At 45.1% G+C, this 15,734-nt stretch overlaps 40 non-coding genes across 40 annotated transcripts; all 40 read left to right on the top strand.

Annotated features, from left to right (window-relative positions):
- Positions 1–124: 124 nt before the first annotated feature.
- Positions 125–196, top strand: TRNAC-GCA (transfer RNA cysteine (anticodon GCA)). Its single transcript has one exon. It is a non-coding gene; the product is annotated as a tRNA-Cys (tRNA).
- A 58-nt stretch (positions 197–254) lies between these two features.
- TRNAC-GCA (transfer RNA cysteine (anticodon GCA)) lies at positions 255–326 on the top strand. The gene has a single exon. It is a non-coding gene; the product is annotated as a tRNA-Cys (tRNA).
- A 318-nt stretch (positions 327–644) lies between these two features.
- On the top strand, positions 645–716 carry TRNAC-GCA (transfer RNA cysteine (anticodon GCA)). Its single transcript has one exon. It is a non-coding gene; the product is annotated as a tRNA-Cys (tRNA).
- Positions 717–774: 58 nt separating this feature from the next.
- On the top strand, positions 775–846 carry TRNAC-GCA (transfer RNA cysteine (anticodon GCA)). The gene has a single exon. It is a non-coding gene; the product is annotated as a tRNA-Cys (tRNA).
- Positions 847–1,164: 318 nt separating this feature from the next.
- TRNAC-GCA (transfer RNA cysteine (anticodon GCA)) lies at positions 1,165–1,236 on the top strand. Its single transcript has one exon. It is a non-coding gene; the product is annotated as a tRNA-Cys (tRNA).
- A 58-nt stretch (positions 1,237–1,294) lies between these two features.
- TRNAC-GCA (transfer RNA cysteine (anticodon GCA)) lies at positions 1,295–1,366 on the top strand. Its single transcript has one exon. It is a non-coding gene; the product is annotated as a tRNA-Cys (tRNA).
- Positions 1,367–1,684: 318 nt separating this feature from the next.
- TRNAC-GCA (transfer RNA cysteine (anticodon GCA)) lies at positions 1,685–1,756 on the top strand. Its single transcript has one exon. It is a non-coding gene; the product is annotated as a tRNA-Cys (tRNA).
- Positions 1,757–1,814: 58 nt separating this feature from the next.
- On the top strand, positions 1,815–1,886 carry TRNAC-GCA (transfer RNA cysteine (anticodon GCA)). Its single transcript has one exon. It is a non-coding gene; the product is annotated as a tRNA-Cys (tRNA).
- A 318-nt stretch (positions 1,887–2,204) lies between these two features.
- TRNAC-GCA (transfer RNA cysteine (anticodon GCA)) lies at positions 2,205–2,276 on the top strand. The gene has a single exon. It is a non-coding gene; the product is annotated as a tRNA-Cys (tRNA).
- Positions 2,277–2,334: 58 nt separating this feature from the next.
- TRNAC-GCA (transfer RNA cysteine (anticodon GCA)) lies at positions 2,335–2,406 on the top strand. Its single transcript has one exon. It is a non-coding gene; the product is annotated as a tRNA-Cys (tRNA).
- Positions 2,407–2,594: 188 nt separating this feature from the next.
- TRNAC-GCA (transfer RNA cysteine (anticodon GCA)) lies at positions 2,595–2,666 on the top strand. Its single transcript has one exon. It is a non-coding gene; the product is annotated as a tRNA-Cys (tRNA).
- A 58-nt stretch (positions 2,667–2,724) lies between these two features.
- TRNAC-GCA (transfer RNA cysteine (anticodon GCA)) lies at positions 2,725–2,796 on the top strand. The gene has a single exon. It is a non-coding gene; the product is annotated as a tRNA-Cys (tRNA).
- A 318-nt stretch (positions 2,797–3,114) lies between these two features.
- Positions 3,115–3,186, top strand: TRNAC-GCA (transfer RNA cysteine (anticodon GCA)). Its single transcript has one exon. It is a non-coding gene; the product is annotated as a tRNA-Cys (tRNA).
- A 58-nt stretch (positions 3,187–3,244) lies between these two features.
- TRNAC-GCA (transfer RNA cysteine (anticodon GCA)) lies at positions 3,245–3,316 on the top strand. Its single transcript has one exon. It is a non-coding gene; the product is annotated as a tRNA-Cys (tRNA).
- A 708-nt stretch (positions 3,317–4,024) lies between these two features.
- On the top strand, positions 4,025–4,096 carry TRNAC-GCA (transfer RNA cysteine (anticodon GCA)). Its single transcript has one exon. It is a non-coding gene; the product is annotated as a tRNA-Cys (tRNA).
- An 838-nt stretch (positions 4,097–4,934) lies between these two features.
- On the top strand, positions 4,935–5,006 carry TRNAC-GCA (transfer RNA cysteine (anticodon GCA)). Its single transcript has one exon. It is a non-coding gene; the product is annotated as a tRNA-Cys (tRNA).
- A 58-nt stretch (positions 5,007–5,064) lies between these two features.
- TRNAC-GCA (transfer RNA cysteine (anticodon GCA)) lies at positions 5,065–5,136 on the top strand. Its single transcript has one exon. It is a non-coding gene; the product is annotated as a tRNA-Cys (tRNA).
- Positions 5,137–5,324: 188 nt separating this feature from the next.
- TRNAC-GCA (transfer RNA cysteine (anticodon GCA)) lies at positions 5,325–5,396 on the top strand. The gene has a single exon. It is a non-coding gene; the product is annotated as a tRNA-Cys (tRNA).
- Positions 5,397–5,454: 58 nt separating this feature from the next.
- On the top strand, positions 5,455–5,526 carry TRNAC-GCA (transfer RNA cysteine (anticodon GCA)). Its single transcript has one exon. It is a non-coding gene; the product is annotated as a tRNA-Cys (tRNA).
- A 708-nt stretch (positions 5,527–6,234) lies between these two features.
- On the top strand, positions 6,235–6,306 carry TRNAC-GCA (transfer RNA cysteine (anticodon GCA)). Its single transcript has one exon. It is a non-coding gene; the product is annotated as a tRNA-Cys (tRNA).
- Positions 6,307–8,314: 2,008 nt separating this feature from the next.
- Positions 8,315–8,386, top strand: TRNAC-GCA (transfer RNA cysteine (anticodon GCA)). Its single transcript has one exon. It is a non-coding gene; the product is annotated as a tRNA-Cys (tRNA).
- An 838-nt stretch (positions 8,387–9,224) lies between these two features.
- On the top strand, positions 9,225–9,296 carry TRNAC-GCA (transfer RNA cysteine (anticodon GCA)). Its single transcript has one exon. It is a non-coding gene; the product is annotated as a tRNA-Cys (tRNA).
- A 318-nt stretch (positions 9,297–9,614) lies between these two features.
- Positions 9,615–9,686, top strand: TRNAC-GCA (transfer RNA cysteine (anticodon GCA)). Its single transcript has one exon. It is a non-coding gene; the product is annotated as a tRNA-Cys (tRNA).
- Positions 9,687–9,744: 58 nt separating this feature from the next.
- Positions 9,745–9,816, top strand: TRNAC-GCA (transfer RNA cysteine (anticodon GCA)). Its single transcript has one exon. It is a non-coding gene; the product is annotated as a tRNA-Cys (tRNA).
- A 578-nt stretch (positions 9,817–10,394) lies between these two features.
- TRNAC-GCA (transfer RNA cysteine (anticodon GCA)) lies at positions 10,395–10,466 on the top strand. The gene has a single exon. It is a non-coding gene; the product is annotated as a tRNA-Cys (tRNA).
- A 58-nt stretch (positions 10,467–10,524) lies between these two features.
- On the top strand, positions 10,525–10,596 carry TRNAC-GCA (transfer RNA cysteine (anticodon GCA)). Its single transcript has one exon. It is a non-coding gene; the product is annotated as a tRNA-Cys (tRNA).
- An 837-nt stretch (positions 10,597–11,433) lies between these two features.
- On the top strand, positions 11,434–11,505 carry TRNAC-GCA (transfer RNA cysteine (anticodon GCA)). Its single transcript has one exon. It is a non-coding gene; the product is annotated as a tRNA-Cys (tRNA).
- A 58-nt stretch (positions 11,506–11,563) lies between these two features.
- On the top strand, positions 11,564–11,635 carry TRNAC-GCA (transfer RNA cysteine (anticodon GCA)). Its single transcript has one exon. It is a non-coding gene; the product is annotated as a tRNA-Cys (tRNA).
- Positions 11,636–11,953: 318 nt separating this feature from the next.
- Positions 11,954–12,025, top strand: TRNAC-GCA (transfer RNA cysteine (anticodon GCA)). Its single transcript has one exon. It is a non-coding gene; the product is annotated as a tRNA-Cys (tRNA).
- A 58-nt stretch (positions 12,026–12,083) lies between these two features.
- Positions 12,084–12,155, top strand: TRNAC-GCA (transfer RNA cysteine (anticodon GCA)). The gene has a single exon. It is a non-coding gene; the product is annotated as a tRNA-Cys (tRNA).
- Positions 12,156–12,341: 186 nt separating this feature from the next.
- TRNAC-GCA (transfer RNA cysteine (anticodon GCA)) lies at positions 12,342–12,413 on the top strand. Its single transcript has one exon. It is a non-coding gene; the product is annotated as a tRNA-Cys (tRNA).
- Positions 12,414–12,471: 58 nt separating this feature from the next.
- Positions 12,472–12,543, top strand: TRNAC-GCA (transfer RNA cysteine (anticodon GCA)). The gene has a single exon. It is a non-coding gene; the product is annotated as a tRNA-Cys (tRNA).
- A 578-nt stretch (positions 12,544–13,121) lies between these two features.
- On the top strand, positions 13,122–13,193 carry TRNAC-GCA (transfer RNA cysteine (anticodon GCA)). The gene has a single exon. It is a non-coding gene; the product is annotated as a tRNA-Cys (tRNA).
- A 58-nt stretch (positions 13,194–13,251) lies between these two features.
- TRNAC-GCA (transfer RNA cysteine (anticodon GCA)) lies at positions 13,252–13,323 on the top strand. Its single transcript has one exon. It is a non-coding gene; the product is annotated as a tRNA-Cys (tRNA).
- An 837-nt stretch (positions 13,324–14,160) lies between these two features.
- Positions 14,161–14,232, top strand: TRNAC-GCA (transfer RNA cysteine (anticodon GCA)). Its single transcript has one exon. It is a non-coding gene; the product is annotated as a tRNA-Cys (tRNA).
- Positions 14,233–14,290: 58 nt separating this feature from the next.
- Positions 14,291–14,362, top strand: TRNAC-GCA (transfer RNA cysteine (anticodon GCA)). The gene has a single exon. It is a non-coding gene; the product is annotated as a tRNA-Cys (tRNA).
- Positions 14,363–14,680: 318 nt separating this feature from the next.
- On the top strand, positions 14,681–14,752 carry TRNAC-GCA (transfer RNA cysteine (anticodon GCA)). The gene has a single exon. It is a non-coding gene; the product is annotated as a tRNA-Cys (tRNA).
- A 58-nt stretch (positions 14,753–14,810) lies between these two features.
- On the top strand, positions 14,811–14,882 carry TRNAC-GCA (transfer RNA cysteine (anticodon GCA)). Its single transcript has one exon. It is a non-coding gene; the product is annotated as a tRNA-Cys (tRNA).
- Positions 14,883–15,198: 316 nt separating this feature from the next.
- TRNAC-GCA (transfer RNA cysteine (anticodon GCA)) lies at positions 15,199–15,270 on the top strand. The gene has a single exon. It is a non-coding gene; the product is annotated as a tRNA-Cys (tRNA).
- A 58-nt stretch (positions 15,271–15,328) lies between these two features.
- Positions 15,329–15,400, top strand: TRNAC-GCA (transfer RNA cysteine (anticodon GCA)). Its single transcript has one exon. It is a non-coding gene; the product is annotated as a tRNA-Cys (tRNA).
- Positions 15,401–15,734: the final 334 nt, after the last annotated feature.

Genomic DNA, 15,734 nt, shown 5'->3' with positions numbered 1-15,734 from the left:
ATAGCTTAGTGGTAGAGCATTCGACGGCAGACCAAGAGGTCCTTGGTTCAAACCCGAGTTCTCCCTGTAACAGCACGGATCATTCCGTTCATTTTAGTTAAAACGACATTACGGTCTTGAAAAAGGGGGAATAGCTCAGTGGTAGAGCATTCGACTGCAGATCGAGAGGTCCTTGGTTCAAACCCGAGTTCTCCCTGTAACAGCACGAATCATTCCGTTTATTTTAGTTAAAACGACATTACGGTCTTGAACAAGGGGGAATAGCTCAGTGGTAGAGCATTCGACTGCAGATCGAGAGGTCCTTGGTTCAAACCCGAGTTCTCCCTGTAACAGCACGGATCATTCCGTTTATTTTAGTTAAATCGACATTACGGCCTTGAACAAGGGGGAATAGCTCAGTGGTAGAGCATTCGACTGCAGATTGAGAAGTCCTTGGTTAAAACCCGAGTTTCCCCTGTAGTAGCACGAATCATTCCGTTTATTTCAGTTAAATCGACATTGCGATTATGAACAAGTGGGAATAGCTTAGTGGTAGAGCATTCGACGGCAGATCAAGAGGTCCTTGGTTCAAACCCGAGTTCTCCCTGTAACAGCACGGATCATTCCGTTCATTTTAGTTAAAACGACATTACGGTCTTGAAAAAGGGGGAATAGCTCAGTGGTAGAGCATTCGACTGCAGATCGAGAGGTCCTTGGTTCAAACCCGAGTTCTCCCTGTAACAGCACGAATCAATCCGTTTATTTTAGTTAAAACGACATTACGGTCTTGAACAAGGGGGAATAGCTCAGTGGTAGAGCATTCGACTGCAGATCGAGAGGTCCTTGGTTCAAACCCGAGTTCTCCCTGTAACAGCACGGATCATTCCGTTTATTTTAGTTAAATCGACATTACGGCCTTGAACAAGGGGGAATAGCTCAGTGGTAGAGCATTCGACTGCAGATTGAGAAGTCATTGGTTCAAACCCGAGTTTCCCCTGTAGTAGCACGAATCATTCCGTTTATTTCAGTTAAATCGACATTGCGATTATGAACAAGTGGGAATAGCTTAGTGGTAGAGCATTCGACGGCAGATCAAGAGGTCCTTGGTTCAAACCCGAGTTCTCCCTGTAACAGCACGGATCATTCCGTTCATTTTAGTTAAAACGACATTACGGTCTTGAAAAAGGGGGAATAGCTCAGTGGTAGAGCATTCGACTGCAGATCGAGAGGTCCTTGGTTCAAACCCGAGTTCTCCCTGTAACAGCACGAATCATTCCGTTTATTTTAGTTAAAACGACATTACGGTCTTGAACAAGGGGGAATAGCTCAGTGGTAGAGCATTCGACTGCAGATCGAGAGGTCCTTGGTTCAAACCCGAGTTCTCCCTGTAACAGCACGGATCATTCTGTTTATTTTAGTTAAATCGACATTACGGCCTTGAACAAGGGGGAATAGCTCAGTGGTAGAGCATTCGACTGCAGATTGAGAAGTCCTTGGTTCAAACCCGAGTTTCCCCTGTAGTAGCACGAATCATTCCGTTTATTTCAGTTAAATCGACATTGCGATTATGAACAAGTGGGAATAGCTTAGTGGTAGAGCATTCGACGGCAGATCAAGAGGTCCTTGGTTCAAACCCGAGTTCTCCCTGTAACAGCACGGATCATTCCGTTCATTTTAGTTAAAACGACATTACGGTCTTGAAAAAGGGGGAATAGCTCAGTGGTAGAGCATTCGACTGCAGATCGAGAGGTCCTTGGTTCAAACCCGAGTTCTCCCTGTAACAGCACGAATCATTCCGTTTATTTTAGTTAAAACGACATTACGGTCTTGAACAAGGGGGAATAGCTCAGTGGTAGAGCATTCGACTGCAGATCGAGAGGTCCTTGGTTCAAACCCGAGTTCTCCCTGTAACAGCACGGATCATTCTGTTTATTTTAGTTAAATCGACATTACGGCCTTGAACAAGGGGGAATAGCTCAGTGGTAGAGCATTCGACTGCAGATTGAGAAGTCCTTGGTTCAAACCCGAGTTTCCCCTGTAGTAGCACGAATCATTCCGTTTATTTCAGTTAAATCGACATTGCGATTATGAACAAGTGGGAATAGCTTAGTGGTAGAGCATTCGACGGCAGATCAAGAGGTCCTTGGTTCAAACCCGAGTTCTCCCTGTAACAGCACGGATCATTCCGTTCATTTTAGTTAAAACGACATTACGGTCTTGAAAAAGGGGGAATAGCTCAGTGGTAGAGCATTCGACTGCAGATCGAGAGGTCCTTGGTTCAAACCCGAGTTCTCCCTGTAACAGCACGAATCATTCCGTTTATTTTAGTTAAAACGACATTACGGTCTTGAACAAGGGGGAATAGCTCAGTGGTAGAGCATTCGACTGCAGATCGAGAGGTCCTTGGTTCAAACCCGAGTTCTCCCTGTAACAGCACGGATCATTCCGTTTATTTTAGTTAAATCGACATTACGATTATGAACAAGTGGGAATAGCTCAGTGGTAGAGCATTCGACGGCAGATCAAGAGGTCCTTGGTTCAAACCCGAGTTCTCCCTGTAACAGCACGGATCATTCCGTTCATTTTAGTTAAAACGACATTACGGTCTTGAAAAAGGGGGAATAGCTCAGTGGTAGAGCATTCGACTGCAGATCGAGAGGTCCTTGGTTCAAACCCGAGTTCTCCCTGTAACAGCACGAATCATTCCGTTTATTTTAGTTAAAACGACATTACGGTCTTGAACAAGGGGGAATAGCTCAGTGGTAGAGCATTCGACTGCAGATCGAGAGGTCCTTGGTTCAAACCCGAGTTCCCCCTGTAACAGCACGGATCATTCCGTTTATTTTAGTTAAATCGACATTACGGCCTTGAACAAGGGGGAATAGCTCAGTGGTAGAGCATTCGACTGCAGATTGAGAAGTCCTTGGTTCAAACCCGAGTTTCCCCTGTAGTAGCACGAATCATTCCGTTTATTTCAGTTAAATCGACATTGCGATTATGAACAAGTGGGAATAGCTTAGTGGTAGAGAATTCGACGGCAGATCAAGAGGTCCTTGGTTCAAACCCGAGTTCTCCCTGTAACAGCACGGATCATTCCGTTCATTTTAGTTAAAACGACATTACGGTCTTGAAAAAGGGGGAATAGCTCAGTGGTAGAGCATTCGACTGCAGATCGAGAGGTCCTTGGTTCAAACCCGAGTTCTCCCTGTAACAGCAGGAATCATTCCGTTTATTTTAGTTAAAACGACATTACGGTCTTGAACAAGGGGGAATAGCTCAGTGGTAGAGCATTCGACTGCAGATCGAGAGGTCCTTGGTTCAAACCCGAGTTCTCCCTGTAACAGCACGGATCATTCCGTTTATTTTAGTTAAATCGACATTACGGCCTTGAACAAGGGGGAATAGCTCAGTGGTAGAGCATTCGACTGCAGATTGAGAAGTCATTGGTTCAAACCCGAGTTCCCCCTGTAGTAGCACGAATCATTCCGTTTATTTTAGTTAAATCGACATTACGATTATGAACAAGTGGGAATAGCTCAGTGGTAGAGCATTCGACTGCAGATCGAGAAGTCCTTGGTTAAAACCCGAGTTCTCACTGTAACAGCACGGATTTTTGCGTTTATTTTAGTTAAATCGACATTGCGGCTATGAACAAAGGGGAATAGCTCAGTGGTAGAGCATTCGACTGCAGGTTGAGAAGTCATTGGTTCAAACCCGAGTTCTCCCTGTAACAGCACGGATCAGTTCGTTTATTTTAGTTAAATCGACATTACGGCCTTGAACAAGGGCGAATAGCTCAGTGGTAGAGCATTCGACTGCAGATTGAGAAGTCCTTGGTTCAAACCCTAGTTCCCCCTGTAGTAGCACGAATCATTCCGTTTATTTCAGTTAAATCGACATTACGATTATGAACAAGTGGGAATAGCTCAGTGGTAGAGCATTCGGTGGCAGATCGAGAGGTCCTTGGTTCAAACCCGAGTTCTCCCTGTAACAGCACGGATCATTCCGTTTATTTTAGTTAAAACGACATTACGGTCATGAACAAGGGGGAATAGCTCAGTGGTAGAGCATTCGACTGCAGATCGAGAGGTCCTTGGTTCAAACCCGAGTTCTCCCTGTAACAGCACGGATCATTCCGTTTATTTTAGTTAAAACGACATTACGGCCTTGACCAAGGGGGAATAGCTCAGTGGTAGAGCATTCGACTGCAGATTGGGAAGTCCTTGGTTCAAACCCGAGTTCCCCCTGTAGTAGCACGAATCATTCCGTTTATTTCAGTTAAATCGACATTACGATTATGAACAAGTGGGAATAGCTCAGTGGTAGAGCATTCGGTGGCAGATCGAGAGGTCCTTGGTTCAAACCCGAGTTCTCCCTGTAACAGCACGGATCATTCCGTTTATTTTAGTTAAAATGACATTACGGTCTTGAACAAGGGGGAATAGCTCAGTGGTAGAGCATTCGACTGCAGATCGAGAGGTCCTTGGTTCAAACCCGAGTTCTCACTGTAACAGCACGGATCATTGCGTTTATTTTAGTTAAATCGACATTGCGGCTATGAACAAAGGGGAACAGCTCAGTGGTAGAGCATTCGACTGCAGGTTGAGAAGTCCTTGGTTCAAACCCGAGTTCTCCCTGTAACAGCACGGATCATTCCGTTTATTTTAGTTAAATCGACATTACTGCCTTGAACAAGGGGGAATAGCTCAGTGGTAGAGCATTCGACTGCAGATTGAGAAGTCCTTGGTTCAAACCCGAGTTCCCCCTGTAGTAGCACGAATCATTCCGTTTATTTCAGTTAAATCGACATTACGATTATGAACAAGTGGGAATAGCTTAGTGGTAGAGCATTCGATGGCAGATCAAGAGGTCCTTGGTTCAAACCCGAGTTCTCCCTGTAACAGCACGGATCATTCCGTTCATTTTAGTTAAAACGACATTACGGTCTTGAAAAAGGGGGAATAGCTCAGTGGTAGAGCATTCGACTGCAGATCGAGAGGTCCTTGGTTCAAACCCGAGTTCTCCCTGTAACAGCACGAATCATTCCGTTTATTTTAGTTAAAACGACATTACGGTCTTGAACAAGGGGGAATAGCTCAGTGGTAGAGCATTCGACTGCAGATCGAGAGGTCCTTGGTTCAAACCCGAGTTCTCCCTGTAACAGCACGGATCATTCCGTTTATTTTAGTTAAATCGACATTACGATTATGAACAAGTGGGAATAGCTCAGTGGTAGAGCATTCGACGGCAGATCAAGAGGTCCTTGGTTCAAACCCGAGTTCTCCCTGTAACAGCACGGATCATTCCGTTCATTTTAGTTAAAACGACATTACGGTCTTGAAAAAGGGGGAATAGCTCAGTGGTAGAGCATTCGACTGCAGATCGAGAGGTCCTTGGTTCAAACCCGAGTTCTCCCTGTAACAGCACGAATCATTCCGTTTATTTTAGTTAAAACGACATTACGGTCTTGAACAAGGGGGAATAGCTCAGTGGTAGAGCATTCGACTGCAGATCGAGAGGTCCTTGGTTCAAACCCGAGTTCTCCCTGTAACAGCACGGATCATTCCGTTTATTTTAGTTAAATCGACATTACGGCCTTGAACAAGGGGGAATAGCTCAGTGGTAGAGCATTCGACTGCAGATTGAGAAGTCATTGGTTCAAACCCGAGTTCCCCCTGTAGTAGCACGAATCATTCCGTTTATTTTAGTTAAATCGACATTACGATTATGAACAAGTGGGAATAGCTCAGTGGTAGAGCATTCGACTGCAGATCGAGAAGTCCTTGGTTAAAACCCGAGTTCTCACTGTAACAGCACGGATTTTTGCGTTTATTTTAGTTAAATCGACATTGCGGCTATGAACAAAGGGGAATAGCTCAGTGGTAGAGCATTCGACTGCAGGTTGAGAAGTCATTGGTTCAAACCCGAGTTCTCCCTGTAACAGCACGGATCAGTTCGTTTATTTTAGTTAAATCGACATAACGGCCTTGAACAAGGGCGAATAGCTCAGTGGTAGAGCATTCGACTGCAGATTGAGAAGTCCTTGGTTCAAACCCGAGTTCCCCCTGTAGTAGCACGAATCATTCCGTTTATTTCAGTTAAATCGACATTACGATTATGAACAAGTGGGAATAGCTCAGTGGTAGAGCATTCGGTGGCAGATCGAGAGGTCCTTGGTTCAAACCCGAGTTCTCCCTGTAACAGCACGGATCATTCCGTTTATTTTAGTTAAAACGACATTACGGTCATGAACAAGGGGGAATAGCTCAGTGGTAGAGCATTCGACTGCAGATCGAGAGGTCCTTGGTTCAAACCCGAGTTCTCCCTGTAACAGCACGGATCATTCCGTTTATTTTAGTTAAAACGACATTACGGCCTTGAACAAGGGGGAATAGCTCAGTGGTAGAGCATTCGACTGCAGATTGGGAAGTCCTTGGTTCAAACCCGAGTTCCCCCTGTAGTAGCACGAATCATTCCGTTTATTTCAGTTAAATCGACATTACGATTATGAACAAGTGGGAATAGCTCAGTGGTAGAGCATTCGGTGGCAGATCGAGAGGTCCTTGGTTCAAACCCGAGTTCTCCCTGTAACAGCACGGATCATCCCGTTTATTTTAGTTAAAATGACATTACGGTCTTGAACAAGGGGGAATAGCTCAGTGGTAGAGCATTCGACTGCAGATCGAGAGGTCCTTGGTTCAAACCCGAGTTCTCACTGTAACAGCACGGATTTTTGCGTTTATTTTAGTTATATCGACATTGCGGCTATGAACAAAGGGGAATATCTCAGTGGTAGAGCATTCGACTGCAGGTTGAGAAGTCATTGGTTCAAACCCGAGTTCTCCCTGTAACAGCACGGATCAGTTCGTTTATTTTAGTTAAATCGACATAACGGCCTTGAACAAGGGCGAATAGCTCAGTGGTAGAGCATTCGACTGCAGATTGAGAAGTCCTTGGTTCAAACCCGAGTTCCCCCTGTAGTAGCACGAATCATTCCGTTTATTTCAGTTAAATCGACGTTACGATTATGAACAAGTGGGAATAGCTCAGTGGTAGAGCATTCGGTGGCAGATCGAGAGGTCCTTGGTTCAAACCCGAGTTCTCCCTGTAACAGCACGGATCATTCCGTTTATTTTAGTTAAAACGACATTACGGTCATGAACAAGGGGGAATTGCTCAGTGGTAGAGCATTCGACTGCAGATCGAGAGGTCCTTGGTTCAAACCCGAGTTCTCCCTGTAACAGCACGGATCATTCCGTTTATTTTAGTTAAAACGACATTACGGCCTTGAACAAGGGGGAATAGCTCAGTGGTAGAGCATTCGACTGCAGATTGGGAAGTCCTTGGTTCAAACCCGAGTTCCCCCTGTAGTAGCACGAATCATTCCGTTTATTTCAGTTAAATCGACATTACGATTATGAACAAGTGCGAATAGCTCAGTGGTAGAGCATTCGACTGCAGATCGAGAGGTCCTTGGTTCAAACCCGAGTTCTCACTGTAACAGCACGGATCATTGCGTTTATTTTAGTTAAATCGACATTGCGGCTATGAACAAAGGGGAACAGCTCAGTGGTAGAGCATTCGACTGCAGGTTGAGAAGTCCTTCTTTCAAACCCGAGTTCTCCCTGTAACAGCACGGATCATTCCGTTTATTTTAGTTAAATCGACATTACTGCCTTGAACAAGGGGAAATAGCTCAGTGGTAGAGCATTCGACTGCAGATTGAGAAGTCCTTGGTTCAAACCCGAGTTCCCCCTGTAGTAGCACGAATCATTCCGTTTATTTTAGTTAAATCGACATTACGATTATGAACAAGTGGGAATAGCTCAGTGGTAGAGCATTCGACTGCAGATCGAGAAGTCCTTGGTTAAAACCCGAGTTCTCACTGTAACAGCACGGATTTTTGCGTTTATTTTAGTTAAATCGACATTGCGGCTATGAACAAAGGGGAATAGCTCAGTGGTAGAGCATTCGACTGCAGGTTGAGAAGTCATTGGTTCAAACCCGAGTTCTCCCTGTAACAGCACGGATCAGTTCGTTTATTTTAGTTAAATCGACATTACGGCCTTGAACAAGGGCGAATAGCTCAGTGGTAGAGCATTCGACTGCAGATTGAGAAGTCCTTGGTTCAAACCCGAGTTCCCCCTGTAGTAGCACGAATCATTCCGTTTATTTCAGTTAAATCGACATTACGATTATGAACAAGTGGGAATAGCTCAGTGGTAGAGCATTCGGTGGCAGATCGAGAGGTCCTTGGTTCAAACCCGAGTTCTCCCTGTAACAGCACGGATCATTCCGTTTATTTTAGTTAAAACGACATTACGGTCATGAACAAGGGGGAATAGCTCAGTGGTAGAGCATTCGACTGCAGATCGAGAGGTCCTTGGTTCAAACCCGAGTTCTCCCTGTAACAGCACGGATCATTCCGTTTATTTTAGTTAAAACGACATTACGGCCTTGAACAAGGGGGAATAGCTCAGTGGTAGAGCATTCGACTGCAGATTGGGAAGTCCTTGGTTCAAACCCGAGTTCCCCCTGTAGTAGCACGAATCATTCCGTTTATTTCAGTTAAATCGACATTACGATTATGAACAAGTGGGAATAACTCAGTGGTAGAGCATTCGGTGGCAGATCGAGAGGTCCTTGGTTCAAACCCGAGTTCTCCCTGTAACAGCACGGATCATTCCGTTTATTTTAGTTAAAATGACATTACGGTCTTGAACAAGGGGGAATAGCTCAGTGGTAGAGCATTCGACTGCAGATCGAGAGGTCCTTGGTTCAAACCCGAGTTCTCACTGTAACAGCACGGATCATTGCGTTTATTTTAGTTAAATCGACATTGCGGCTATGAACAAAGGGGAACAGCTCAGTGGTAGAGCATTCGACTGCAGGTTGAGAAGTCCTTGGTTCAAACCCGAGTTCTCCCTGTAACAGCACGGATCATTCCGTTTATTTTAGTTAAATCGACATTACTGCCTTGAACAAGGGGGAATAGCTCAGTGGTAGAGCATTCGACTGCAGATTGAGAAGTCCTTGGTTCAAACCCGAGTTCCCCCTGTAGTAGCACGAATCATTCCGTTTATTTCAGTTAAATCGACATTACGATTATGAACAAGTGGGAATAGCTTAGTGGTAGAGCATTCGATGGCAGATCAAGAGGTCCTTGGTTCAAACCCGAGTTCTCCCTGTAACAGCACGGATCATTCCGTTCATTTTAGTTAAAACGACATTACGGTCTTGAAAAAGGGGGAATAGCTCAGTGGTAGAGCATTCGACTGCAGATCGAGAGGTCCTTGGTTCAAACCCGAGTTCTCCCTGTAACAGCACGAATCATTCCGTTTATTTTAGTTAAAACGACATTACGGTCTTGAACAAGGGGGAATAGCTCAGTGGTAGAGCATTCGACTGCAGATCGAGAGGTCCTTGATTCAAACCCGAGTTCCCCCTGTAGTAGCACGAATCATTCCGTTTATTTCAGTTAAATCGACATTACGATTATGAACAAGTGGGAATAGCTTAGTGGTAGAGCATTCGACGGCAGATCAAGAGGTCCTTGGTTCAAACCCGAGTTCTCCCTGTAACAGCACGGATCATTCCGTTCATTTTAGTTAAAACGACATTACGGTCTTGAAAAAGGGGGAATAGCTCAGTGGTAGAGCATTCGACTGCAGATCGAGAGGTCCTTGGTTCAAACCCGAGTTCTCCCTGTAACAGCACGAATCATTCCGTTTATTTTAGTTAAAACGACATTACGGTCTTGAACAAGGGGGAATAGCTCAGTGGTAGAGCATTCGACTGCAGATCGAGAGGTCCTTGGTTCAAACCCGAGTTCTCCCTGTAACAGCACGAATCATTCCGTTTATTTTAGTTAAAACGACATTACGGTCTTGAACAAGGGGGAATAGCTCAGTGGTAGAGCATTCGACTGCAGATCGAGAGGTCCTTGGTTCAAACCCGAGTTCTCACTGTAACAGCACGGATCATTGCGTTTATTTTAGTTAAATCGACATTGCGGCTATGAACAAAGGGGAATAGCTCAGTGGTAGAGCATTCGACTGCAGGTTGAGAAGTCCTTGGTTCAAACCCGAGTTCTCCCTGTAACAGCACGGATCATTCCGTTTATTTTAGTTAAATCGACATTACTGCCTTGAACAAGGGGGAATAGCTCAGTGGTAGAGCATTCGACTGCAGATTGAGAAGTCCTTGGTTCAAGCCCAAGTTCCCCCTGTAGTAGCACGAATCATTCCGTTTATTTCAGTTAAATCGACATTACGATTATGAACAAGTGGGAATAGCTTAGTGGTAGAGCATTCGACGGCAGATCAAGAGGTCCTTGGTTCAAACCCGAGTTCTCCCTGTAACAGCACGGATCATTCCGTTCATTTTAGTTAAAACGACATTACGGTCTCGAAAAAGGGGGAATAGCTCAGTGGTAGAGCATTCGACTGCAGATCGAGAGGTCCTTGGTTCAAACCCGAGTTCTCCCTGTAACAGCACGAATCATTCCGTTTATTTTAGTTAAAACGACATTACGGTCTTGAACAAGGGGGAATAGCTCAGTGGTAGAGCATTCGACTGCAGATCGAGAGGTCCTTGGTTCAAACCCGAGTTCTCCCTGTAACAGCACGGATCATTCCGTTTATTTTAGTTAAAACGACAATACGGCCTTGACAAGGGGGAATAGCTCAGTGGTAGAGCTTTAGACTGCAGGTTGAGAAGTCCTTGGTTCAAACCCGAGTTCTCCCTGTAACAGCACGGATCATTCCGTTTATTTTAGTTAAATCGACATTACGGCCTTGAACAAGGGCGAATAGCTCAGCGGTAGAGCATTCGACTGCAGATTGAGAAGTCCTTGGTTCAAACCCGAGTTCCCCCTTTAGTAGCACGAATCATTCCGTTTATTTCAGTTAAATCGACATTACGATTATGAACAAGTGGGAATAGCTCAGTGGTAGAGCATTCGACGGCAGATCGAGAGGTCCTTGGTTCAAACCCGAGTTCTCCCTGTAACAGCACGAATCATTCCGTTTATTTTAGTTAAAACGACCTTACGGTCTTGAACAAGGGGGAATAGCTCAGTGGTAGAGCATTCGACTGCAGATCGAGAGGTCCTTGGTTCAAACCCGAGTTCTCACTGTAACAGCACGGATCATTGCGTTTATTTTAGTTAAATCGACATTGCGGCTATGAACAAAGGGGAATAGCTAAGTGGTAGAGCTTTCGACTGCAGGTTGAGAAGTCCTTGGTTCAAACCCGAGTTCTCCCTGTAACAGCACGGATCATTCCGTTTATTTTAGTTAAATCGACATTACTGCCTTGAACAAGGGGGAATAGCTCAGTGGTAGAGCATTCGACTGCAGATTGAGAAGTCCTTGGTTCAAACCCGAGTTCTCCCTGTAACAGCACGGATCATTCCGTTCATTTTAGTTAAAACGACATTACGGTCTTGAAAAAGGGGGAATAGCTCAGTGGTAGAGCATTCGATTGCAGATCGAGAGGTCCTTGGTTCAAACCCGAGTTCTCCCTGTAACAGCACGAATCATTCCGTTTATTTTAGTTAAAACGACATTACGGTCTTGAACAAGGGGGAATAGCTCAGTGGTAGAGCATTCGACTGCAGATCGAGAGGTCCTTGGTTCAAACCCGAGTTCTCCCTGTAACAGCACGGATCATTCCGTTTATTTTAGTTAAATCGACATTACTGCCTTGAACAAGGGGGAATAGCTCAGTGGTAGAGCATTCGACTGCAGATTGAGAAGTCCTTGGTTCAAGCCCGAGTTCCCCCTGTAGTAGCACGAATCATTCCGTTTATTTCAGTTAAATCGACATTACGATTATGAACAAGTGGGAATAGCTTAGTGGTAGAGCATTCGACGGCAGATCAAGAGGTCCTTGGTTCAAACCCGAGTTCTCCCTGTAACATCACGGATCATTCCGTTCATTTTAGTTAAAACGACATTACGGTCTCGAAAAAGGGGGAATAGCTCAGTGGTAGAGCATTCGACTGCAGATCGAGAGGTCCTTGGTTCAAACCCGAGTTCTCCCTGTAACAGCACGAATCATTCCGTTTATTTTAGTTAAAACGACATTACGGTCTTGAACAAGGGGGAATAGCTCAGTGGTAGAGCATTCGACTGCAGATCGAGAGGTCCTTGGTTCAAACCCGAGTTCTCCCTGTAACAGCACGGATCATTCCGTTTATTTTAGTTAAAACGACAATACGGCCTTGACAAGGGGGATAGCTCAGTGGTAGAGCTTTAGACTGCAGGTTGAGAAGTCCTTGGTTCAAACCCGAGTTCTCCCTGTAACAGCACGGATCATTCCGTTTATTTTAGTTAAATCGACATTACGGCCTTGAACAAGGGGGAATAGCTCAGTGGTAGAGCATTCGACTGCAGATCGAGAGGTCCTTGGTTCAAACCCGAGTTCTCCCTGTAACAGCACGAATCATTCCGTTTATTTTAGTTAAAACGACATTACGGTCTTGAACAAGGGGGAATAGCTCAGTGGTAGAGCATTCGACTGCAGATCGAGAGGTCCTTGGTTCAAACCCGAGTTCTCCCTGTAACAGCACGAATCATTCCGTTTATTTTAGTTAAAACGACATTACGGTCTTGAACAAGGGGGAATAGCTCAGTGGTAGAGCATTCGACTGCAGATCGAGAGGTCCTTGGTTCAAACCCGAGTTCTCACTGTAACAGCACGGATCATTGCGTTTATTTTAGTTAAATCGACATTGCGGCTATGAACAAAGGGGAATAGCTCAGTGGTAGAGCATTCGACTGCAGGTTGAGAAGTCCTTGGTTCAAACCCGAGTTCTCCCTGTAACAGCACGGATCATTCCGTTTATTTTAGTTAAATCGACATTACTGCCTTGAACAAGGGGGAATAGCTCAGTGGTAGAGCATTCGACTGCAGATTGAGAAGTCCTTGGTTCAAGCCCAAGTTCCCCCTGTAGTAGCACGAATCATTCCGTTTATTTCAGTTAAATCGACATTACGATTATGAACAAGTGGGAATAGCTTAGTGGTAGAGCATTCGACGGCAGATCAAGAGGTCCTTGGTTCAAACCCGAGTTCTCCCTGTAACAGCACGGATCATTCCGTTCATTTTAGTTAAAACGACATTACGGTCTCGAAAAAGGGGGAATAGCTCAGTGGTAGAGCATTCGACTGCAGATCGAGAGGTCCTTGGTTCAAACCCGAGTTCTCCCTGTAACAGCACGAATCATTCCGTTTATTTTAGTTAAAACGACATTACGGTCTTGAACAAGGGGGAATAGCTCAGTGGTAGAGCATTCGACTGCAGATCGAGAGGTCCTTGGTTCAAACCCGAGTTCTCCCTGTAACAGCACGGATCATTCCGTTTATTTTAGTTAAAACGACAATACGGCCTTGACAAGGGGGAATAGCTCAGTGGTAGAGCTTTAGACTGCAGGTTGAGAAGTCCTTGGTTCAAACCCGAGTTCTCCCTGTAACAGCACGGATCATTCCGTTTATTTTAGTTAAATCGACATTACGGCCTTGAACAAGGGCGAATAGCTCAGCGGTAGAGCATTCGACTGCAGATTGAGAAGTCCTTGGTTCAAACCCGAGTTCCCCCTTTAGTAGCACGAATCATTCCGTTTATTTCAGTTAAATCGACATTACGATTATGAACAAGTGGGAATAGCTCAGTGGTAGAGCATTCGACGGCAGATCGAGAGGTCCTTGGTTCAAACCCGAGTTCTCCCTGTAACAGCACGAATCATTCCGTTTATTTTAGTTAAAACGACCTTACGGTCTTGAACAAGGGGGAATAGCTCAGTGGTAGAGCATTCGACTGCAGATCGAGAGGTCCTTGGTTCAAACCCGAGTTCTCACTGTAACAGCACGGATCATTGCGTTTATTTTAGTTAAATCGACATTGCGGCTATGAACAAAGGGGAATAGCTAAGTGGTAGAGCTTTCGACTGCAGGTTGAGAAGTCCTTGGTTCAAACCCGAGTTCTCCCTGTAACAGCACGGATCATTCCGTTTATTTTAGTTAAATCGACATTACTGCCTTGAACAAGGGGGAATAGCTCAGTGGTAGAGCATTCGACTGCAGATTGAGAAGTCCTTGGTTCAAACCCGAGTTCTCCCTGTAACAGCACGGATCATTCCGTTCATTTTAGTTAAAACGACATTACGGTCTTGAAAAAGGGGGAATAGCTCAGTGGTAGAGCATTCGATTGCAGATCGAGAGGTCCTTGGTTCAAACCCGAGTTCTCCCTGTAACAGCACGAATCATTCCGTTTATTTTAGTTAAAACGACATTACGGTCTTGAACAAGGGGGAATAGCTCAGTGGTAGAGCATTCGACTGCAGATCGAGAGGTCCTTGGTTCAAACCCGAGTTCTCCCTGTAACAGCACGGATCATTCCGTTTATTTTAGTTAAATCGACATTACTGCCTTGAACAAGGGGGAATAGCTCAGTGGTAGAGCATTCGACTGCAGATTGAGAAGTCCTTGGTTCAAGCCCGAGTTCCCCCTGTAGTAGCACGAATCATTCCGTTTATTTCAGTTAAATCGACATTACGATTATGAACAAGTGGGAATAGCTTAGTGGTAGAGCATTCGACGGCAGATCAAGAGGTCCTTGGTTCAAACCCGAGTTCTCCCTGTAACATCACGGATCATTCCGTTCATTTTAGTTAAAACGACATTACGGTCTCGAAAAAGGGGGAATAGCTCAGTGGTAGAGCATTCGACTGCAGATCGAGAGGTCCTTGGTTCAAACCCGAGTTCTCCCTGTAACAGCACGAATCATTCCGTTTATTTTAGTTAAAACGACATTACGGTCTTGAACAAGGGGGAATAGCTCAGTGGTAGAGCATTCGACTGCAGATCGAGAGGTCCTTGGTTCAAACCCGAGTTCTCCCTGTAACAGCACGGATCATTCCGTTTATTTTAGTTAAAACGACAATACGGCCTTGACAAGGGGGATAGCTCAGTGGTAGAGCTTTAGACTGCAGGTTGAGAAGTCCTTGGTTCAAACCCGAGTTCTCCCTGTAACAGCACGGATCATTCCGTTTATTTTAGTTAAATCGACATTACGGCCTTGAACAAGGGCGAATAGCTCAGTGGTAGAGCATTCGACTGCAGATTGAGAAGTCCTTGGTTCAAACCCGAGTTCTCCCTGTAACAGCACGGATCATTCCGTTCATTTTAGTTAAAACGACATTACGGTCTTGAAAAAGGGGGAATAGCTCAGTGGTAGAGCATTCGATTGCAGATCGAGAGGTCCTTGGTTCAAACCCGAGTTCTCCCTGTAACAGCACGAATCATTCCGTTTATTTTAGTTAAAACGACATTACGGTCTTGAACAAGGGGGAATAGCTCAGTGGTAGAGCATTCGACTGCAGATCGAGAGGTCCTTGGTTCAAACCCGAGTTCTCCCTGTAACAGCACGGATCATTCCGTTTATTTTAGTTAAATCGACATTACGGCCTTGAACAAGGGGGAATAGCTCAGTGGTAGAGCATTCGACTGCAGATTGAGAAGTCCTTGGTTCAAACCCGAGTTTCCCCTGTAGTAGCACGAATCATTCCGTTTATTTCAGTTAAATCGACATTGCGATTATGAACAAGGGGGAATAGCTCAGTGGTAGAGCATTCGACTGCAGATTGAGAAGTCCTTGGTTCAAACCCGAGTTTCCCCTGTAGTAGCACGAATCATTCCGTTTATTTCAGTTAAATCGACATTGCGATTATGAACAAGTGGGAATAGCTTAGT

The sequence above is a fragment of the Phalangium opilio genome, unplaced genomic scaffold (assembly GCF_054372755.1).
Source record: "Phalangium opilio isolate 3A_F unplaced genomic scaffold, DU_Popi_V2 ptg000487l_1, whole genome shotgun sequence".
NCBI classification, from domain to species: Eukaryota; Metazoa; Arthropoda; class Arachnida; order Opiliones; family Phalangiidae; genus Phalangium; species Phalangium opilio.
This window is presented reverse-complemented; position numbering and strand designations above follow the sequence as displayed.